We start from the raw sequence: 11,224 nt of genomic DNA, 5'->3' as shown, positions 1-11,224 counted from the left end.
ATATTCAGCTGAGATACAGTTTGCAGCTGGGAAAGACGGAGGACTCCCAGAGAAAGGGGACTGTTGGAGACTGCAGCTGGAATCTCTCCCAGAGCACCGGCTCAGCCGCGGAAACCGCGCCATCTTGAGTGGCTGTTATTGGAAGTGTATACATCCAAAGACCCGGCATCCAGAGATCGGCTGCTAACCCGGAAACACCGGATCTGGGACAGCATGACTACGTGGAGCCCTGCTTCTCCCCATGGAAAGCAGAGAGAGAACTATATAACCAAACACCTGGAGAAGAGAGATCATGGGGAGACCAAGAACCAGCCCTCATATGAAAGAAAAACAGGCATCACCAGAAAAGGAAGTAAATGAAATGGAGGCAACAGAGGCAAGCAACCTGTCAGAGAAAGAATTCAGAGAAATGGCCATAAGGTGGATGAAAAGAATGGAAGACAAATTCAACAATATGTGTAAGAACCAAGAGGAAATGAAGAAAAACCAAGAAGAAATGAAAAATGACATCACTGCTATAAAGAACAAAATAGAAAGCATCAACAGTAGACTAGAAGAAGCAGAGGACCACATCAGTGAGCTAGAAAACAAGGTAAGAAAAAATACCCAAGCAGAGCAGCTTCTAGAAAAAAAAAATTAAAAAGCAGGAATAGAGCCTAAGAGAACTCTGGGACAACACGAAACGAAACAACATCGGAATAATAGGGGTGCCAGAAGGAGAGGAAAGTGAGCAAGGAATAGAAAACCTATTTGAAAAAATAATGACAGAAAACTTCCCTGATATAGGGAAGAAAAAGCTCACACAAATCCAAGAAGCTCACAGAGTCCCAAACAAAATGAACCCCAAAAGACTGACGCCAAGACATATCATAATTAAATTGGCAAACACCAATGACAAAGCAAGAATCTTAAAAGCAGCCAGAAAGAGACAGAAAGTCACCTACAAAGGAGCCCCCATCAGACTAGCAACTGATTTCTCAACAGAAACACATCAGGCAAGAAGGGAATGGAATGAAATATATAAAGTCATCCAAAGGAAGGGTATGAATCCAAGAATACTGTACCCAGCAAGGCTATCAATCAAAATTGAGGGTGAAATCAGGTGCTTCACAGACAAAAAAGGACTTCAGGAGTTTATTACCACCAAACCAGCAATGCAAGAAATGCTAAAGGGTCTGCTGTAAAAAGAAAAAAATAGGAAACAAAGAAGGAACACATGGGGTAAAGAATAAAAATGGCGACTAACAAGTATCTATCAATAATAACTTTAACTGTAAATGGATTAAATGCCCCAATCAAAAGACATAGGGTAACTGAGTGGATAAGAAAACATGACCCATACATCTGCTGTCTACAGGAAAACCACCTCAGAAAAAAAAAGACGCACACAGACTGATGCTGAAGGGATGGAAAAAGGTTTTTCAGGCTAATGGAAATGAAAAAAAAGCTGAGGTAGCAATACTTATATCTGAAAAATTAGATCTCAAATTGAAGGACATAAAAAGAGATAAAGAAGGCCATTTCATAATACTAAAGGGAGCAATCCAACAAGAAGAAATAACTCTGGTAAACATATACGCACCCAATATAGGAGCACCCAAATACATAAGAAATCTTCTGGAGGAGATCAAGGGAGAGATTGACAGAAATACAATCATAGTAGGGGACTTTAACATCCTATTATCACCATTGGAAGAATCCTCTAAACAAAAAATCAGCAAAGAAACATCAATCCTAAATGACTCACTAGATCAGATGGAATTAATTGACCTCTTCAGAACATTTCACGTCAAAGCCACAGAATATACATTCTTTTCAAGTGCGCATGGGTCATTTTCAAAGATAGACCATATATTGGGTCACAGACAAAGTCTCTTCAAATTCAAGAAAATTGAAATCATATCAAGCATCTTCTCAGATCACAATGGCATAAAACTGGAAATCAACTACAATAAAAACAATCCAAAAAATCAAACACATGGAGACTAAATAGCATGCTATTAAACAATGACTGGGTTACCAAAGAGATCCAAGAAGAAATAAAAAACATCATGGCAACAAATGACAATGAAAATACAACAATCCAAAACCTATGGGACACAGCAAAAGCAGTCTTGAGAGGGAAGGTCATAGCTCTACAAGCCTACTGCAAGAAACAAGGAGAATAAATTACCTAACCCTACAATTCAAAGAGTTAGAAAGAGAGCAACAAGAAAAGCCCAGTGTAAGCAGAAGGAAGGAAATAATAAAGATCAGAGCAGAGATAAATGACATAGAGACCAAAAAAAAAAACAATACAAAAGATCAACAAAACCAAGAGCTGGTTCTTTGAAAGGATAAACAAGGTTGATGAATCTCTAGCCAGGCTCACCAAGAAACAAATAGAGAGGACCCAAATAAACAAAATCAGAAATGAAAGAGGAGAAATAACAACAGACCTCACAGAAATACAAAGGATTGTTAGAAAATACTATGAACAACTCTACTCCAACAAACTAGACAACCTGAAGGAAATGGACATATTCCTAGAAAAATACAACCTTCCAAAACTCAATCAGGAAGATTCTAAAAGTCTCAATAGGCCAATAACTATGGAAGAAATTGAAGCAGTCATCAAAAAGCTCCCAGCAAACAAAAGCCCAGGGCCAGATGGCTTCACAGGGGAGTTTTACCAAACATTCAAGGAAGAACCAAAACTTATCCTCCTCAGACTATTCCAAAAAATTCAAGAGTAAGGAACACCTCCAAGCTCATTCTATGAAGCCAGCATCACCCTAATATGAAAACCTGATAAAGACAACACAATGAAAGAGAATTACAGGCCAATATCCCTCATGAACATAGATGCCAAAATCCTCAACAAAATCCTAGCAAATAAGATCCAGCAGTACATCAGAAAGATCATACAGCATGACCAAGTAGGATTTATCCCGGGGATGCAAGGATGGTACAATATCTGCAAATCAATAAACGTAATACATCACATAAACAAATTGAGAGATAAAAACCACTTAGTCATATCAATTGATGCAGAAAAAGCATTTGACAAAATCCAACACCCTTTCTTGATAAAAACTCTCAGCAAGGTAGGAATAGAAGGATCATACCTCAACATAATAAAAGCCATATACGACAAACCCACAGCCAACATCATAATCAATGGGCAAAAAATAAAACCATTCCCCCTAAGAACAGGAACAAGACAGGGATGCCCCCTCTCATCACTCCTGTTCAACATAGTATTGGAAGTACTAGCCATTGCGATCAGACAAGAAGAAGAAATAAAAGGCATCCAAATTGGAAAAGAAGAAGTAAAACTGTCCTTATTTGCAGATGACACGATACTGTACATAGAGAACCCTAAAGACTCCATCAAAAAATTATTAGACTTAATAAATGAATTCGGCAATGTAGCAGGATACAAAATTAATACCAAGAAATCTATGGAATTTCTTTACACCAATAGTGAACTTACAGAAAGTGAGACTAAAAAAGCAATCCCATTTACCATCGCATCAAAAAAATTAAGATACCTAGGAATAAACTTAACCAAGGAGGTAAAAGACTTATATGAGAAAAACTATAGGACACTGAAAAAAGAGATAGAGGAAGACATAAACAGATGGAAGAACATACCGTGTTCATGGATTGGTAGAATCAACATCATCAAAATTTCCATACTACCCAAAGCAATCTATAGATTCAATGCAATCCCCATTAAATTACCAACGGCATATTTCACAGATCTAGAACAAACGTTCCAAAAATTCATCTGGAATAAAAAAAAAAAACACCTTGAATAGCTGCACCAATCCTGAGAAAGAATAACAAAGTAGGTGGGATCTCAATACCAGATATCAAACTGTATTACAAAGCCACTGTACTTAAAACAGCTTGGTACTGGCACAAGAACAGACATATAGATCAATGGAATAGAATAGAGACCCCAGAAATCGACCCAAACCACTATGCCCAATTAATATTTGACAAAGGAGGCAAGAACATACAATGGAGTCAAGACAGTCTCTTCAATAAATGGTGTTGGGAAAATTCGACAGATACATGCAAAAAAAATGAAACTAGACCACCAACTCACACCACACACAAAAATAAACTCAAAATGGATAAAAGACTTAAACGTAAGATGGGAAACTATAAAAATACTAGAGGAATCCACAGACATCGAAATCGCAAACATATGCCGAAGGAATTTCTTCTCTGATAATGCTCCTAGGGCAATGGAAACTAAAGAGAAAATAAACAAATGGGACTACATCAAAATAAAAAGCTTTTGCACAGCAAAGAAAACCATCAACAAAACAACAAGAAGACCTACTGCATGGGAGAACATATTTGCCAATGTTATTTCTGATAAGGGTTTAATCTCCAACATTTACAGGGAACTCATAAAACTTAACAATAGAAAGATAAACAGTCCAATCAAAAATGGGCAATGGACCTAGATAGACACTTTTTGAAAGAGGACATACAGAAGGCCGAAAGACATATGAAAACATGCTCAAAGTCACTAATTATACGAGAGATGCAAATCAAAATGACAATGCGGTATCATCTCACACCTGTCAGAATGGCTATCAACAAATCAACAAACAACAAGTGTTGGAGAGGATGTGGAGAAAAAGAAACCCTTCTGCACTGCTGGTGGAATACAGACTGGTGCAGCCACTGTGGAGTACAGTATGGAGCTTCCTCAAAAAACTAAAAATGGAACTCCCATTTGACCCAGTGATCCCACTTCTAGGAATATATCCCAAGAAGCCAGAAACACCAATCAGAAAGGATATATGCACTCCTATGTTCATAGCAGCACAATTCACCAAAGCTAAGATTTGGAAACAGCCTAAGTGCCCATCAGCAGATGAGTGGATTAAAAAACTGTGGTACATCTACACAATGGAATACTACACTGCAGTAAAAAAGAAGGAACTCTTGCCTTTTGCAACAGCATGGATGGAACTGGAGAGCATTATGCTAAGTGAAATAAGCCAGTCAGAAAAAGATAAATACCTCATGATTTCACTCATTTGTGGAATATAGAGAACAACATAGACTCATGAACAGGGACAGATCCAAAGACAGAGAAACAGTGATCAGACTATTAATCCCCAGAGGGAAAGTAGGGGAGTGAGGGGGCAAGGGGAAGAGATCAACCAAAGGACTTGTATGCATGCATATAAGCCAAACCAATGGACATGGACAACAGGGGGATGAGAGCATGAGTGTGGGGGGGGGGAGGATGGGGTTTTAATGGGGGGGATAAGGACACATTTGTAATACCTTAACTAATAAAGAATTTTTTTAAAAATAAAAATAAATAAAAATAAAATAAAAGTACGATGAAATTTCGTCTGCAAGCATGCACAAGTGTTCTTTCACAGAAATTATCATCGTAATCCTTTTTTCTGGTTCAATGTCATGTTCCTAAAAGAAAGCAGATAAGGTAGGCAACGTGTAAATTTTATTTTCATCCAATTTTTTTTTGCCAAAGCTGAAGTTTCATGTGGAATGATTGGATCTTTTCAGACAAATCGAGGCATGTTGCATTTGGTCCTTGCAGTGATAAATTTAACTCATTCAAGATGGCAAAGATGTCAACCAAGTAAGCTATTTTCTGCAGTTCACTTTTATCGCCGAAAAGTGCTTCGAACTGCAGTCTTGCTTTCTGATTAAAAAACGTTTTGAGTTCATCACAAAGCTCAAAAACACGTTTTAAAATTTTTCCTCTCGACAACCATCTCACTTCAGTGTGAAATAGCAGAGCATTGTTCAGCGCATCCAACTCATTGCACAGTTGCGAAAACAGTCGACTGTTTAAAGTGCTCGCCTTTACAAAATTGACACAACTTATGACGCTTTTCATTACTTCTTGTAACTCTTGTGGCAGCGTCTTCATTGCTAATATTTGCCAATGAATCATACAGTGAGTTCCAATGATTTTTGGTGACTCATTCACTACCAAACGTTGAAATCCAGATCAACATCCTAGCATAGCTGGAGCACCATCTGTGCAAACACCACAAACCTTTTCCCAAGAGATCTATGCTCTTTCAGAAATGAACCAACTGTGTCAAATACATCACGTGCAGTAGTTGTCCTTTCAAGAGGTTTGCAAAAAAGAAACTCATCTTTAAAGTCGCCATCATTAATATACTTCACTTAAACCAGTAATTGTGAACAGTTTGCAATGTCTGTAGATTCATTGAGGTGGATACTAAATATTGGAAGTGGAGCAGATTTAATTTCCTGGATTACCTGATCAAGAATCTCAGCAGACATGTCATCTATTCTCCTGCAGACAGTGTCGTTAGAGAAGGAAATTGCACTCAATTTTGTAACAAATTCGTCTCCGATCATAACTTGAACAATGTGTTTGGCCGCTGGCAACAGTAAATCCTCAGCAATGGTGTGAGGTTTCATAGCTCTGGTGATTCTGAGTGCCACCAAATATGAAGCTTCAATGGCTGCTACGTTTTGTTTGTGGTACTTGCCACCAGTGTCAAGTCTGGCTTTCTTAAGTCCATCAGCTTTGCTTCTAAAATAGTTGGTATCCTTGCTGGCAAAGCGCGGATGCTGGCTATCAAAATGGCGTTTTAGTTTGTTCGGCTTCATAGATTTGGCTGATAGAACTTCACAACAAATAACACATTGCAGTTTCTCAATTCCTGCTGTAATTATTGAGGTAAAACCATACTGTAAAAAATCCTCACTATGTTTTCTTTTCTTAACGTTCTTTTCTACACGATCCATTGTCATGGGATGGTTTGCTAATGAAAATAATATATAACAATAGCTTTAATAATACAAAAGAAGATACATGGCATAGTTCAGTCAATACAGTTCATTAAAGTTTCTTATGATTTACTATTCTCTGTGTTGTTTTTTTTACATACCTGCTACTATCACAAGGGGGCAGTATTCACATCAACCACAGCTGAATATAAAAAGACCCATCAGCATCCAGATTAAGTTCCCATGGTACAGATATTTTTTTTGCAATAGTTGATGATTTTACAGTACATGATTTTACATTTACCCAGTAATTATAATTCATGAAGTGTCGTTTTAGCTCCAATACTGCTGCTTTCAACACAGCAGCTGCTTTCTGCACAGTAGCTGCTCTTTATACATGTGTGACTGGTCCGCATAAGTACATTATGGCGCCAACCCTGTCACATACATCTGTATTTGTACGGGGTGTATGTGATGGGGTTGGCGCAATGATGTCATCATGCCGGATACTCGTATGTGGGCGTACCTGCATGTGGGCGGACCCGCCTGAAGACGGATAGAGGAGTGGTGTCTCGGTTCCTAAGACCATCGAAAATATGTGTTTTCCGATGGTCTTAGGCGACCCCCGTGAAAGGGTCGTTTGACCCCCAAAGGGGTCGCGAGCCACAGGTTGAGAACCGCTGCTCTAAGCGATTTGCATTCTTAGTTATACAGAACACTGAACCCTCCAAGGACTGAACAAAGAATCACTCTAGAAAGAAACAGTTGCTAAGTGGGCAGGGGCAGTCGTGCCAATGTCACTAAATCAAACCCTTTGGTTTCATCCTCCTTCTTCAGGCCCTGTCTCTTACTTTATGCCTTACATTTAGGCCAGTCCCAGGTCCTTTCCATTCTACCTCTATCATTTCCCTCCCATGTGCATTTCCTCACCCTACCCCAATGCCGGAAGCCAATTCTAGCATGTCAGCAGGGCTGAATCATCTGGAAATGGCTGAGGGCATTTCCCCAATCCTGAAAAGGATGCATAAATGATTGCTTGCTGTCAGACAGCTGAGGGCATTTCAATCTACATGTTATTGCCTCCTGCTGGCCAAACACCTGAACAGCTGTAGGCAGTTTCCCCCCAATCTAATAATGGATTCTGTATACTAAACCTTGTCTTTGATATCTATATCTACCTTGCCTTAGGACAATTTGTGTTAATAAAAAGCAAGGGGTCCAGAGAGACAGAAGAACTTGGTTTCTTTAGCTAAGTTTTCTCTCACTCCCCAAAATGCCTTCCAAAATTATGTTTTGTCTCTGGACTCTTGATTAATTTACACACAGCACCTTCTCCAGATTCCTAAACCCCTTCTAGATGCTGGATTAAGACCACCGGCACCCCTAATGCTGCATTCTTTGTTCAGTTCTTAACACATCTCACCTGGACTACCCTAACCAGTCTCCTAACCAATTTCCTTGCCTCAAGTCTCCTCTCACCCCTCACTCCAATCCAGTCTCCATCCTGCAGCCAAATCAACCTTCTAGAAATACAAATCTGCTGAAAATCTTCCAACCTCTTCTGTGGCTCTTAGTACCCTTGGGATAAAGTCCAAACTGCTTAGCATGGCACCCAGGGCCTTTCATGATTGGTTCCTGCTAAATCCTCACCCTCATTTTTGAAAGTGCTTCCCTTCACAACTAGTCACAATGAATTACTTTGCAGGTTTCTGAACATGCCATTCTTGACTTGGCTTCTGGGCCTTTACACATGACATTCCCTCTGCTTGGGACATCCTTCACACACCACCTTCTCTCTTGTCTAGGCAATTCTTACTCAGTCCTTAAGACTTCAACTAAACTCCTTCAGTCCAAGACAGGTATTTTACTCAATTCTATATCTTGGATGCCTAATACAGCATCTGGACCATAACATATCGTCAATAGACATTTGCTGAATAAATAAATGAATGGATCCCTCCCCCCAACTCAAGTGGCTGTGTGCAAAATCATCTCTGAGGGAAGCTGACAGAGTTGATCAGTGCCCACCTCTATGAGAGGAAGCCCTCTCCTCCCTTACATTCATATCATTCTTGTTTCAATGGATTGCAATGCCTCCTTTAAAATGTCTGCATCCCTAATTCACCACTGATCTTTAGAAAGAGTGGGAGGGAGGAGGAGAGACACACACAGAGAAACATAGCTGTGAGAGAGACACATTGATTGGTTGCCTCCTGAACGCACCCTGACCAGGGCCAGGGATCGAGCCTGCAACCAAGGTACATGCCCTTGACTGGAATTGAACCCGTGAACCCTCCAGTCTGCAGGCCAATGCTCTATCCACTGAGCAAAACCCGCTAGGGTGAATCCCACTACTTCTTTAGGAACCAGCTCAAACTCTCCCTCTTCCAGAAACTTTTCCTGCATCCACCCCAGCCCACCCTGGCCCACCTCTGAATAGTGCTAATGATTCACATCCATCTTATTTAGCCATTGGCATTTCCTCATGTTACTCAGGGGAAAACCAAGACTCAGTGAGAGAAATGACTCTCTCTAGGGCACATAGCATGTTCAGTGGTAGAACTATTACCTGAACCCAAGTCTCCCATGAATCCTCGCCCTAGCCAACATATATGCCTTGTTTCCTCATATAGACTATAATTTCCTGTAAGGCAGGAAGGACTGTGTCTTCCATCCCTTCATTTTTTCCCCCAGGGTTTACTGGAGTGTTAAGAGAGCTCTAGAACCAGACTGCCTGGGTTTCTATCTTGGCTTCATTGGTTACTAGCTGTGTAACCTGAGGCAACTTAACCACTCTAAACTTCAGCTTCCTCATATGTAAATGAAGATAACAGTAGTGCCTACTTCATAAGATTGTTGTGAAGATTAAATAAAATAATGTATGTAAAGTGCCTAGAGCAGTAATCAAACACCTAGTATACATGCAATAAAGAGTATTTTATTGTTTTTATTCTCAATATTAGCAAATCCTTACTGGTAATGGTTGATTAAAAATTAGAATGTGGGAGTTACAGGGAGTGGGAGGGAGTGAGAAAAGGAAGTAGACAACCGGACCACTCTGAGATTTGGTGAAATCCAAACAAGGTTAGTGGCACAGCAGGACGTTTGTTCATCAGAGTTCTTAGTGCCACGTGACTCTGTGAGGGCACCAAGCACATGGATCCATCTGGGCGGCACTGCTTCCCTAACTATTGCTCAGCTATTCTCAGCAGCCTATAGGGGGAGCCAGGAAGCTAAGACGGGGAAGAGGCTGCTGGAAATCTTACTAAGGGCAGAAACGACACCCCATCACTAATAACCATCTTAGCCCACTGTCTTGCCCCCTCAAGGACGCTCTCCAAGCTCTGTCCTGCACAGCTGCTAAGCTGGGAGCTATCCTTCAGCACCAGGGGCCGCCTTGGCCTCGGGCAGGACAGCGGAGTTAGGGACAAGGGACTGGTGCCATCCGCAGCCAGCTCCAGCTCCGCCTAGTCACAAAGGACGGGAGAGGCAGCGAGACGCTAGGGAGATGCCTCCTGCCTCCAAGAATCACCCCCCAGAAAGCCCCCGAACCCTCGGGGGCAGTGAGCAGCCGCCGAGGGGAGGAAAGGGCGCTTGGATTGGCGGGGGTGGGGGAGCGCCAGGACCTGGGACTCAGCGTGTGGCGTGTGCACGCGGGTGGATGAACGGAGGCACTGAAGTGAATGGAGTTGGGGGTGGACTGGAAACATCCCCAAACAGCACAGACTGTGGCCAGCGGGGGCTGGGGGGGGGGCGGGGGGGGAAGAGTCCTAAGGCGCAGGCGCAGTCGGGGCCCCAGTCCCGTTCCCTCCTCCTCTTCGTGCCTCTTTCTCCGCCCCGCTCCCCACCAAACACACTCGCACACGGGCTCTCAAGGTGTTCTCCTCACAGCGGAAGATGGCGACAGACTGAGGGGGCATGGCCAGCGGGAACCAGGGGCCGTGCCGCTCGGCAGCCACCTCAGCGGTGCGAACGAGAGGCGGAAGCGAGAAGCGCTCTAAGTAAAGCCCGGCGTCCGCGTCCGCGTCCGGCGCCTGTGGCGCTGCTGGGAGCCAGGTGGCCCGCCGGAGCCGGAACTCCGGGAGCAGCCTGCGAGGAGCCAGAGCAGAGCCGGCCCAGGACCGGCACCGGCGAACGGCCAGAGCGAGAGCGAAGCCCGAAGGGGCCGGGCAGTGGGCCGACCGGCTGGCCTAGGAGGGCGCGAGAGAGGCAGGGAGCGGAGCGGAGCGGAGAGGAGCAGCGCGGGCGGACGGGCGGGAGCAGAGCAGCGCGGGGAGAGCGAGCGGAGCGAAGCGCGGCGACCGGGCCCGCACGGCGGCGCTGAGGGGCGCAGAGGTGCGCCGAGCCCAGCCGAGACGGCCAGAACGGAGTGTGAGGAGGGCTGCCGCTGGCCCCGAGTGAGTGTCGCGAGCAGAGGCAGCTGAGGGGCCCGACACTATGAAGAGCGCGGCGCTGCCGCCGCAGCCGCCACCGC

The sequence above is a fragment of the Myotis lucifugus genome, unplaced genomic scaffold (genome assembly GCF_000147115.1).
Source record: "Myotis lucifugus unplaced genomic scaffold, Myoluc2.0 scaffold_4, whole genome shotgun sequence".
Taxonomy (NCBI): Eukaryota; Metazoa; Chordata; class Mammalia; order Chiroptera; family Vespertilionidae; genus Myotis; species Myotis lucifugus.
This window is presented reverse-complemented; position numbering follows the sequence as displayed.